This window comes from Microtus ochrogaster, chromosome 10 (genome assembly GCF_000317375.1).
Source record: "Microtus ochrogaster isolate Prairie Vole_2 chromosome 10, MicOch1.0, whole genome shotgun sequence".
Taxonomy (NCBI): Eukaryota; Metazoa; Chordata; class Mammalia; order Rodentia; family Cricetidae; genus Microtus; species Microtus ochrogaster.
In genome coordinates this window covers 30,705,122-30,714,436 of record NC_022016.1, presented here as the reverse complement: position 1 = coordinate 30,714,436, position 9,315 = coordinate 30,705,122, and positions in this window count along the sequence as shown.

Genomic DNA, 9,315 nt, shown 5'->3' with positions numbered 1-9,315 from the left:
GGGAAATAACTGTGCCTTCTTCGTTCTTTCTGTATATTTCATTTTAAAGCATAGGAATCTGTACATGTTTACAGATGGTGTAGTTGCACTACATAGGCAGAGATATTTCATATTTTACAGAATAGTAAGTTACCAGACCTTTCAGCGGGTCGACTTTGTTGAATCATAGGATTGATAAATGAATATTTATTGAGTGGTTATTCCTGTTGGGAGCTGACCTAGGGTCATTTACATGTGCCGTTCACAGTAAACCACTATAATTCCGAGTAGACATCAGTCTTCCCATCCTGCAAACGAGGAAGCACAGTTCCTACATGGATTTTACACAAAGACACTTGTGTTACTATTGAGACATCAACTTTAGATACTGGAGTTTCACACCTAAGTCTGATACATCTATTATCTTAGTAGGAGAGGTGCCTTGATAAACATCGAGTGCTTTTCCTCTCAGTTATACTTGAGACCTTGACTACTTTTTAAACTTTTTTTCCTTGTTTCACGCACTCCCTCAACCTCAAAAGGACTTGTGCCGGGGATGCTCATGATCATTTCTGCATTGTTGGTTTGCAAGAAGACCGTCAGATCACAGCAAATATTATACCTATGGCCTACTATTACAATAAAAGACAAAGTAAGATAGGTGAAGGTCGCAGATCCGGCGTAGGTAGTAGAAACTGGATGAGTGATACTGGGACTCTTTACCTAGCAGACTCTCTTAGAACCTCCAGCAGCATCTTGTGGGGGATAAGAAGTGTCTCCCAGAGAACTCAGGAAGACTTAGTATTGGTATTCATCAAGATACCCTGACCAGCATGCATCAGTATTTCCGAATTCCAGAATGGAAACAGATGCTCAGCGTGAAACACATTGTATTAAAAGTTTAAGCACATAAAAAAATTGCTTTTATTATTTAAAGGAAGACTTATGTCAAAGTGGGGAACCATAAGGTTTCAGCTGCCATTCAAAGGCATATAAGCAAGCGTTACTAAAAATAACAATCCTGCATTTTTCCACCCCCTCCCCTTGACTAGGATTCAGATAATCTCATTGAAAGACCACAGTCAAATCTCATTTTCATCTGCAATTCTCACTGTATTATTTGCGATGTTGCTAACAACCCAGGTATCCTATTTACTAAATACACCATTACTCTGTTCTACACATAGTTCTCCTTGGTGTTCCTGGAAATTGATTCAGCAATGGAAACAAATTCCTATCTTGAGTATTAAGTAATGCATGATACAAAACTATGGAAACATTCACTTAAGGGTTTGCCTCTGTCCCTCCCTCCCCCCTCCTCTCCATTTACCCTTCCATGGGCTTCCTGTCATGTATTTACTGATCACCTATTGTGCTGGAAAATGGTAGAGTGGAATGATCAAGATCATAGACACTGAATTGGGACATCTGGGTTTAAATCCTAATTCACCAGTTTCTCAACCTTAGGCAAGCTTTTTGTTTCTCCTTGTGTGTGGTTCCTGAAGAACACACTGTTAGCATCCTTTATTTAAGGAAGACAGTGGTTCCTAGCTCGTTGAATCTTCTCTCTGAATATAGAACAGGAGCAGATTGTTGGCCAAGGTTTTCTGTCCCTCCTAGTCCTACAGCTGTTAAATCCCAAAGAAACACACAGAGGTCTATATTAATTCTAAAACTTATTGGTCCATTAGCTCAGACTTCTTATTAACTCTTATAACTTATATTAGCCTATTATTCTTGTCTATGTTAACCATGTGACTTGGTACCTTATTTGGCATGACAGTCACATTTTGCTTCCTCTGCATCTGGGCCACGACTGTAGATTGCGCTTTCCTCTTCCCAGCATTCTTTCTTGTTGCCCCACCTCTACTTCCTGCCTGGTTTCCCTGACTATATTTCCTGCCTGGCTACTGGCCAGTCAGCATTTTATTAAAAATAATACAAGTGACAGGATAAAAGACCATTGTCTCAAGGCAGCATAGCATTCTGGGACAATAATAGGAACTGTCAACAACACTTGAGATGACTTTTAATTTGATGTACAATGTTCTGTTCGAAGCATGAGAACAATAAGGGGCAGAAAGGGGACAGTTGGTTTCACTGTTGTCTACAGCAAATGAGCAAAGAAACTACCTCCAAGTATACATATACCCAGGCTAATTTAGCTGCCCTTGACTAGACCAAGTGAGTCATCAACAGGCACCAAGAAGCAGGCTTTCATTACGTGATTTGACCTCTGAACTTCCTGATTGATGGCTAGCTCCACTTTCTTATGCTTCTTCTTTTTATTGTTATTTCTTTATACTTTATGCTATTCACTTTTCAAATCATGTTCATGAAGAAACACATATAGGAAATGATTTATATTGAATGCACCTGTCACAATAATGGATGTGTTGTTATTTATGGGGTGGAAAGGAGCGAAAACTATCATTTACCTGCTGTATTGTAGATTGGTAGCATTGTTTCTTGTCCATAAAATGCATTGTCCTCTATTTTGTTTAGAGTGAAAATATTTAAGCTAACTTTATACAACATGGAGCTATTAAAATTATCATTTTTTGTGTGATGTCATCTCAAATGCACTTGCACAAAAGGAAACATATCCAGGCTCCACATTTTAGAAGGAACATTTATGACTTTCAATTTTTGTCTGTCTGCCTGGTTTTCTCTCTCAGACAAGTACAGCTGTATTACATATGTGCATACACACCACTACTACGAAGGCATTGCCCCTTCCTCTGTCACTTTTGACCTAGCACTTATTCCAGGCATTCAGAACGAGGCTGTGGACCCTTCAGAATCCAGCCTAAGACTTCTCATGTCTCATCTCCTTGAAATAAATGCGACTGACCCTGAATATAGTGAATGATTGTGGCTGAGGCTGCTATTCCACATTCCTGCTTCGAATAGAGGGATGGGTTTCAGCAGTAAAAACACTTTCATAGTTATCAACAAAATCAGCTGATATGTTCCACACTAAACTGTATCTTTTTTTGCAATGGAATGGCCAGCTGATAATATGGTAGTCACTTCTGTGTGTACTACACAACATTTAAGGCTTGACTTAAATAGCCCTTGTGGGGTTCTTATCTAGAAAAAAATCTCACTATGTGAAAAGAGCAGAAGTATTAATGTGGGAAGAACCATAAGAACATGAATAAATGTAGTCTTTGATGGAGGAGTTACTTTCATTGGTTAACAAAGAAACTGCCTTGGCCCATTTGATAGGCCAGCCCTTAGGTGGATAGAGTAGACAGAACAGAATGTTGGGAAGAAGGGAAGTGAGCCAGATGCGATGAAGCTCCGGCCCAAGATGGATGCAGGTCAGACATGCTGAATCTTTCCCGGTAAGACACCATCTAGTGGTGCTACACACATTATTAGAAATGGGTTAAGCAAGATATGAGAGTTATCCAAGAAGAGGATAGATATAATGGGCCAGGCAGTGTTTAAAAGAATATGGTTTCCATGTTATTATTTCCAGGGCTAAGCTAGCTGTGCGGGAGCCGGGCAGGACGAAAAGTAAACCTGCCCGCAGCTCCTACTACAGGTCTTTATATACATAATGCAGATCACAAGGACCTAGGAGATAACAGAACATATTTTTCCTAGTGTTAATTATTATTAAAACCTCAAATGTTATCAGTTTTCTCTCTCATATGTTTAGGAAAACAAGGAATATATGGTTGCTCTGTAAAAGCCTCTAATGCAATTCTGGTTTTGATATGGATAATTCAAAATGAAAAAGAAGAAACAAAACTCCATTGTGTTTTGGTAGAATGGTATCTGTTTGAATAAGCACAGCTCCTTACCCAGCAGTGGCAGTGGGAGGAACTAGAAGCTGGCGATGGCGGTCAATATTTTAGGGAGATGGCATTGCACTGTTTACATTTATAACTGAGATTCCGGGTCTTGTTTATGGAACATTTCGACACAAGGCTCATTGATTCTCAGATTGCTGAATCACAAAGCAGCTGCTTCCCTTAGAAGCACAGCTATTTCACTCACTACTCATTACCTCATAAACACATAATTTCTCAGCCGCCGTCTCCGACCCACAGTTCTTGCCCTGGAGGTCATGCCTAACAGGGCAGAACAGCACTTCCTGTGACTTGCCTGCCCATATGCCAGTGCTTTGATGTCATCAGTCCCTGTTCATCACTTCCATGTCACTCGTAAGAACAAGTTTTTCATGAGAATGAAAAGGGATCTGGTTTAAATCAGCTCTGGATATGCATTTTCCTAATATTGAAGTGACGACAAACGGAAGCCAATTCATCACGAGATTGATGGTGATGGTCAAGTGAGGATGGGGTGGGAAATGCCTCACAAAATTCTATTAAGTACCTTAGAATAAAAATAATAGAAAAAAATAGAAACATTGCAGCCTCTTTAACTTGACTGGGCAATGTTCTCGTGAAACTATGACTCATCTCCATTTTCAGACACGATGACTTGATGACAGAATTTTGAGGTGCGTCTATGGTAATAAAACTGTCTCAGTGTGTGGCTTATGTCCATGCCAGGTTGTCTGTCATGGTACTGATTTGCATACAATGAAAGCATAACCTCAAAAGGTTTGCTCGCATTTTTCCAGGGGCCTAAAGGTCACTGGCTGTCCCCATGGACCAGAAGAATCCAGATGGCACTGCAGGGCCCTGGCAGCCTGGAGTGACTGAAATTATTTCTGGGGGAGGCTGGACAGGCTTTCTGTATGAGAACTTGGCTCTGAATAGCAAAGGAGGCTAAGATGATCAAATCAGTCTATGTTTAGGGGGAAAGTGGGAACTGTGGGAAATTGTTTGCAAATCAGAGGAATATTAGATCTGTCACCCCAAAGCCTTTGACGCTGTGGAGTATGCACCACAGATCCAGCATCTATAGATAGAGATGGCTGTTGCTTTTATTATTAATTCTGATATCAGCATCTAAATATTGGCACATTCTCCTTACCCACAGAACTTGCTCCTTCCTTACAGGAGAATAGTAGTACCCACTCAGTAGGCTTCCATTAAATGAGAATTTAGATTCCAAATCTTCTAGACAATAGTGATACATGACATGTGCTAGGAGAGCTACAGGGTTCTTTTCTCTCAGGGCTTCCCTGTAGTCAGTAGACATCAGTGTTTATCTCAGACTATCCTGATGCAAAGATGCAAATGTCCAAATGCCACGGTCCCCACATGTGAAAAGCATCATGGTAAGGGTGTTCTTGATAACCTAGCATCAAAAACTGTGGCCATTTATGGAAATGTCTTACATGTGTTTTGAGGGAATATAAAAGTATAATGAGAAATTTAAGGAGAAAAATAACTAAATGTGTTAACCCTTCAAAATCCATAGAAGAAAAATACTATATAAAGCAGAATGTGTCATTGTTATCTTTTCATCACTTTTTGAAAGTTATCAACATAAACATCCTTGAGGCTGCTGTGCCGTGTGGGCTCAGGGCTAGGGCGATGGTAAAATAAAAACATGATAAATATAATTGATATTCACTGATTTTATGTTACTATCAAAACAACCTGCATTAATGAGCACAAAAATGTCTTTTAAAAGGGACTAAAATTATCTCTTTACAGTCTCAAAAGTGTGTTTCTCCCCATGGAAATTTTCTAAGAACCAAAATAGCGCATACTAATAGTTATCATTTACAGAGGCCACTATGCAATGATGCTTTTTATTTCTAGTCCCTATGGCAACCTTGCAAGGAAGATTTCATTATCCCTGTGCTCCTGTTGGGGAAATTGAGCTTGAGAAGGGTCAAATAATTGTCCCAGGAAAATTTTGCACACCACAAGGGATAAGTGTTGCGTCTGGAATGCCTTAGTTGCAATCTGACCAGGTCCCTTGCTATTCTGCCCATAATGGCAACATTAATATATTCAATATATTTCAGTATATGAAAAACCTAATCATACATATTATATTCAAGTTCTGTGTGCTTACCCTTAAAGTATCTGAAAAGAGTGAGTGTGGAATCCAATGTGTAGTTACTCATGATAACAATGATTCTGATGTTTCTATCTTAAATGAGTTTCTAATTCAAGAACTTTGCAAGTAACAGAGAGTGAAAATGAGATACTTCCTCCTCACCCCTAAACAGTCACGTCTTCTCCAAGATTGGCACTCTCTCATGTCCTAGTCCCAGGAGTAGATATCACAAGGCTGCCACTCAACAATGCCCTCTCAATAATGTTTCCAAGCAATCTCTAAATGTTGGCTAAGACAGATGTTCAGTACAAATAAAATGTGTTTGCTACTCCTGCCTTTAAGTAGGACTCCGATACTTTCCTGCTTAGCATTTCTTTGCTTGAGAAAAGTTTTGTCCTTAGTATATAAGCATATAAAATAGATTTACAAAACAAATATTTACTCATGATAAATCATGCATTTATTTTTAAATAATGCTTTGGTATTTGCATAACTTTACCACTTATTAAAGATGAGCAAATTTATATATTAGTGAGGTAGATATGTTTATTTAATTTTACATAAAGAATTAAATCTTGGCTGCATATTTGCTATTGCATGGATCTTAAGTGTTTCCCAGAGTTGATCAATATTTTGATTTTCTAATCAACATAAAAACTGTACAGCATAAAAATGGGAGAAGTATTCTTAGAGCTTTTTTATTTCACTTTCTGTTGCTGGAATAAACACCATGACTAAGAGCAAGTTGAGGGAGGAAAGGATTTATTTCAGTTTTCATTTCCAGGACACAGCCCACCTCTGAAGGAAGTCAAGGCAGGAACTGAAGCAGAATCTACAGAGGAATGCTGATTGTTGGTTCACATCCTAGGTTCTGATCAATTAGTTTTCTTGTACAGTAAGGACCAGTTGCCTAAGAATGGCACTGCCCACAGTGGGCTGGGCATTCCTTTTCAGTCATCTGTCATGACAGTCTCTCACAGATGTGACCACAAGTCAATCTGATCTGGGCAATCCCCCAGCTGAGAATCCCTCATAGAGTTCTAGGTTGATTCAAGTTGACAGCTAAAGCTGCTTAGGTTAATAGATGTCTTAGTAGGGTTTCTATCACTCTGATGAAACATTGCCAAAAGAAACTTAGGAAGAAAAGGGTTTATTTTGCTTATACTTCTACAACACTCCTTATTAGCTAAGGAAGTCAGAGCAGGAATTCCAGTAAGGCTTTTGTTAACATGATACAAAGGACAACTCAAACAGTTAATCACTCTAACACTCTGAAACATCAAATCATTAGCATTCTGTTGTTTCAGTAGTGAAACTGCTCTAGAGCAGGTACCCACTCCCCAGGTGACCTCATAGTTACAAACAAGGGACAGAAGTACATTTGCATATCCTGACCACCTATCATGATGGTCTGAACCCACTTGTATGAGCTTTTTTAATGTTAAAAGAATCAAGCAATCACATCCTGAGTTGGGACGTGCCTCTACACTTGTCATTTACTTAGAACAACCTCCAACTCTGAAGTTTTTATTTAAGACTAGTTAATATTGTATTCATTCTACCTATTTTTAACTTCCTGTAGCCCTTCCTTTCCATCAAACATGTTTGTTTGTTTTGTTATCTAGTTCTGTAGACCAGGCTGGCCAGGAACTCACAGAGATCCACGTACTTCTACCTCCTGAGTACTAGGATAAAAGGCATGTTCCACCACTGCCCGGCAAGAGTTGGCATTTTGATGATTGGTTTTTCTGTGAAACCTCGCACTAATCTGTAGAATATCTTGTATTGATTTTGTTCATTTAATATATGTTCTACAACACATAGATAAGGCCTTATTTGTATAAAGAAATACATTTATGGCCAGGCGGTGGTGGCGCACGCCTTTAATCCCAGCACTTGGGAGGCAGAGGCAGGCAGATCTCTGTGATCTCGAGACCAGCCTGGTCTACAAGAGCTAGTTCCAGGACAGGCTACAAAAACCACAGAGAAACCCTGTCTCGAAAAAAAAAACCCAAACAAACAAACAAACAAAAAAAGAAATACATTTACTTTTTAATTAAATCTTCAGCATAATTATTCATTGTATAACTAGTTTTCAAATAATATTCTTACTTCCTTAAGTTTTAAAAATAATGTGATTTTACAGTATAGCCTTAAATACTGCTTCCATCTATTTTTTTTAGTAAGACATAGTGTTAAGTGAGAAGCAACATAGGAAATGTTGCGTCTGGGTTTCCTCTATCTGTAGACACAGGGAAGTTGCTTATTCATAGTTCTATCTTTTTCAGTATGGAGGGATTATCTGAGTTTAGTAATTTTCAGCTCTGTGAACTAAGATTCCTCCCTACACTAATATCCACCATTCTATGGCCCTACTGATGGTCATAAACAGAAGACATACACATAATTTTAGAAAAAAAGAAGGGATTACCATTGAAAGACCCACCTAGCTACTGATAAAACGTAGTTTCAGCAACTTACAAAAAGTTCATGAGTTCTTATGTGACATTTAGAGTTCTAAACAAGAAGGAACATTCTTAGTTCTAGGGATTTTTCATCCCTCCATTCTGAGAGGAGTAATGAGAAGAGATTAAACAGTCGCACATTTTAGGCTAAGGGTGCTTTTCGGTGAAGCTGCTCTTCTGTTTTGATCCTTGATTAGCTCACTTGTCAAACATAGGGAATGTGTCTGAGACTTAATACATGAAATTTATAGGACTTAGAAAGAACAAGGATAGAACCGCTAGGATAGAGCAGAGAAATACAATTTCAGACAAAATTGGTTGTTATAGCATCTATAACTAACACATACATTTGGAAGAGATTAAATAAAAGTAGGAGAGAATAAGAATAAATTAATGAATCTGAATTCAAAAGTTAATATTGTTAACAATAAAATTGCTGCTGTTATTGCCAGTGGCATGCTAAAGATTTTCAGCTAAGCTTGTTTTGTTATTACTATTATTACTTTAATTTTTTTCATAGTAACAATAGAAGACTTTCTAAATAAGATAAACTCATAATCTATAACTTTGAGCCACTGAGTGTACCCAAATGGGCGTAGGAGGTCCTTCTGTCTATGTGTTGCTTTTATTGGTTAATGAATAAAGAACTGGCTTGGCCTATACCATGGGAGGAGGAAGGCGGAGTTAGAGAGATGCCATGGAGCCACCGCCAGAGTCAGGCGTGCCAAAACATTTTTGGTAAGCCACTGCCATATTAATAGAAATGGGTTAATTAATATAGTTTCTCTGTGAGTATTTCAGGTCTAAGCTAGTCAGGCAGCCAGGAACCAAACAAGTGACCTCTGTACTACACCAAATAAGTCATAATTTGCATTTATCTATGATCTCTTTTTCTGCAGAAGTAGTTTTAGCTATACTCTTCCTCTCTACCATG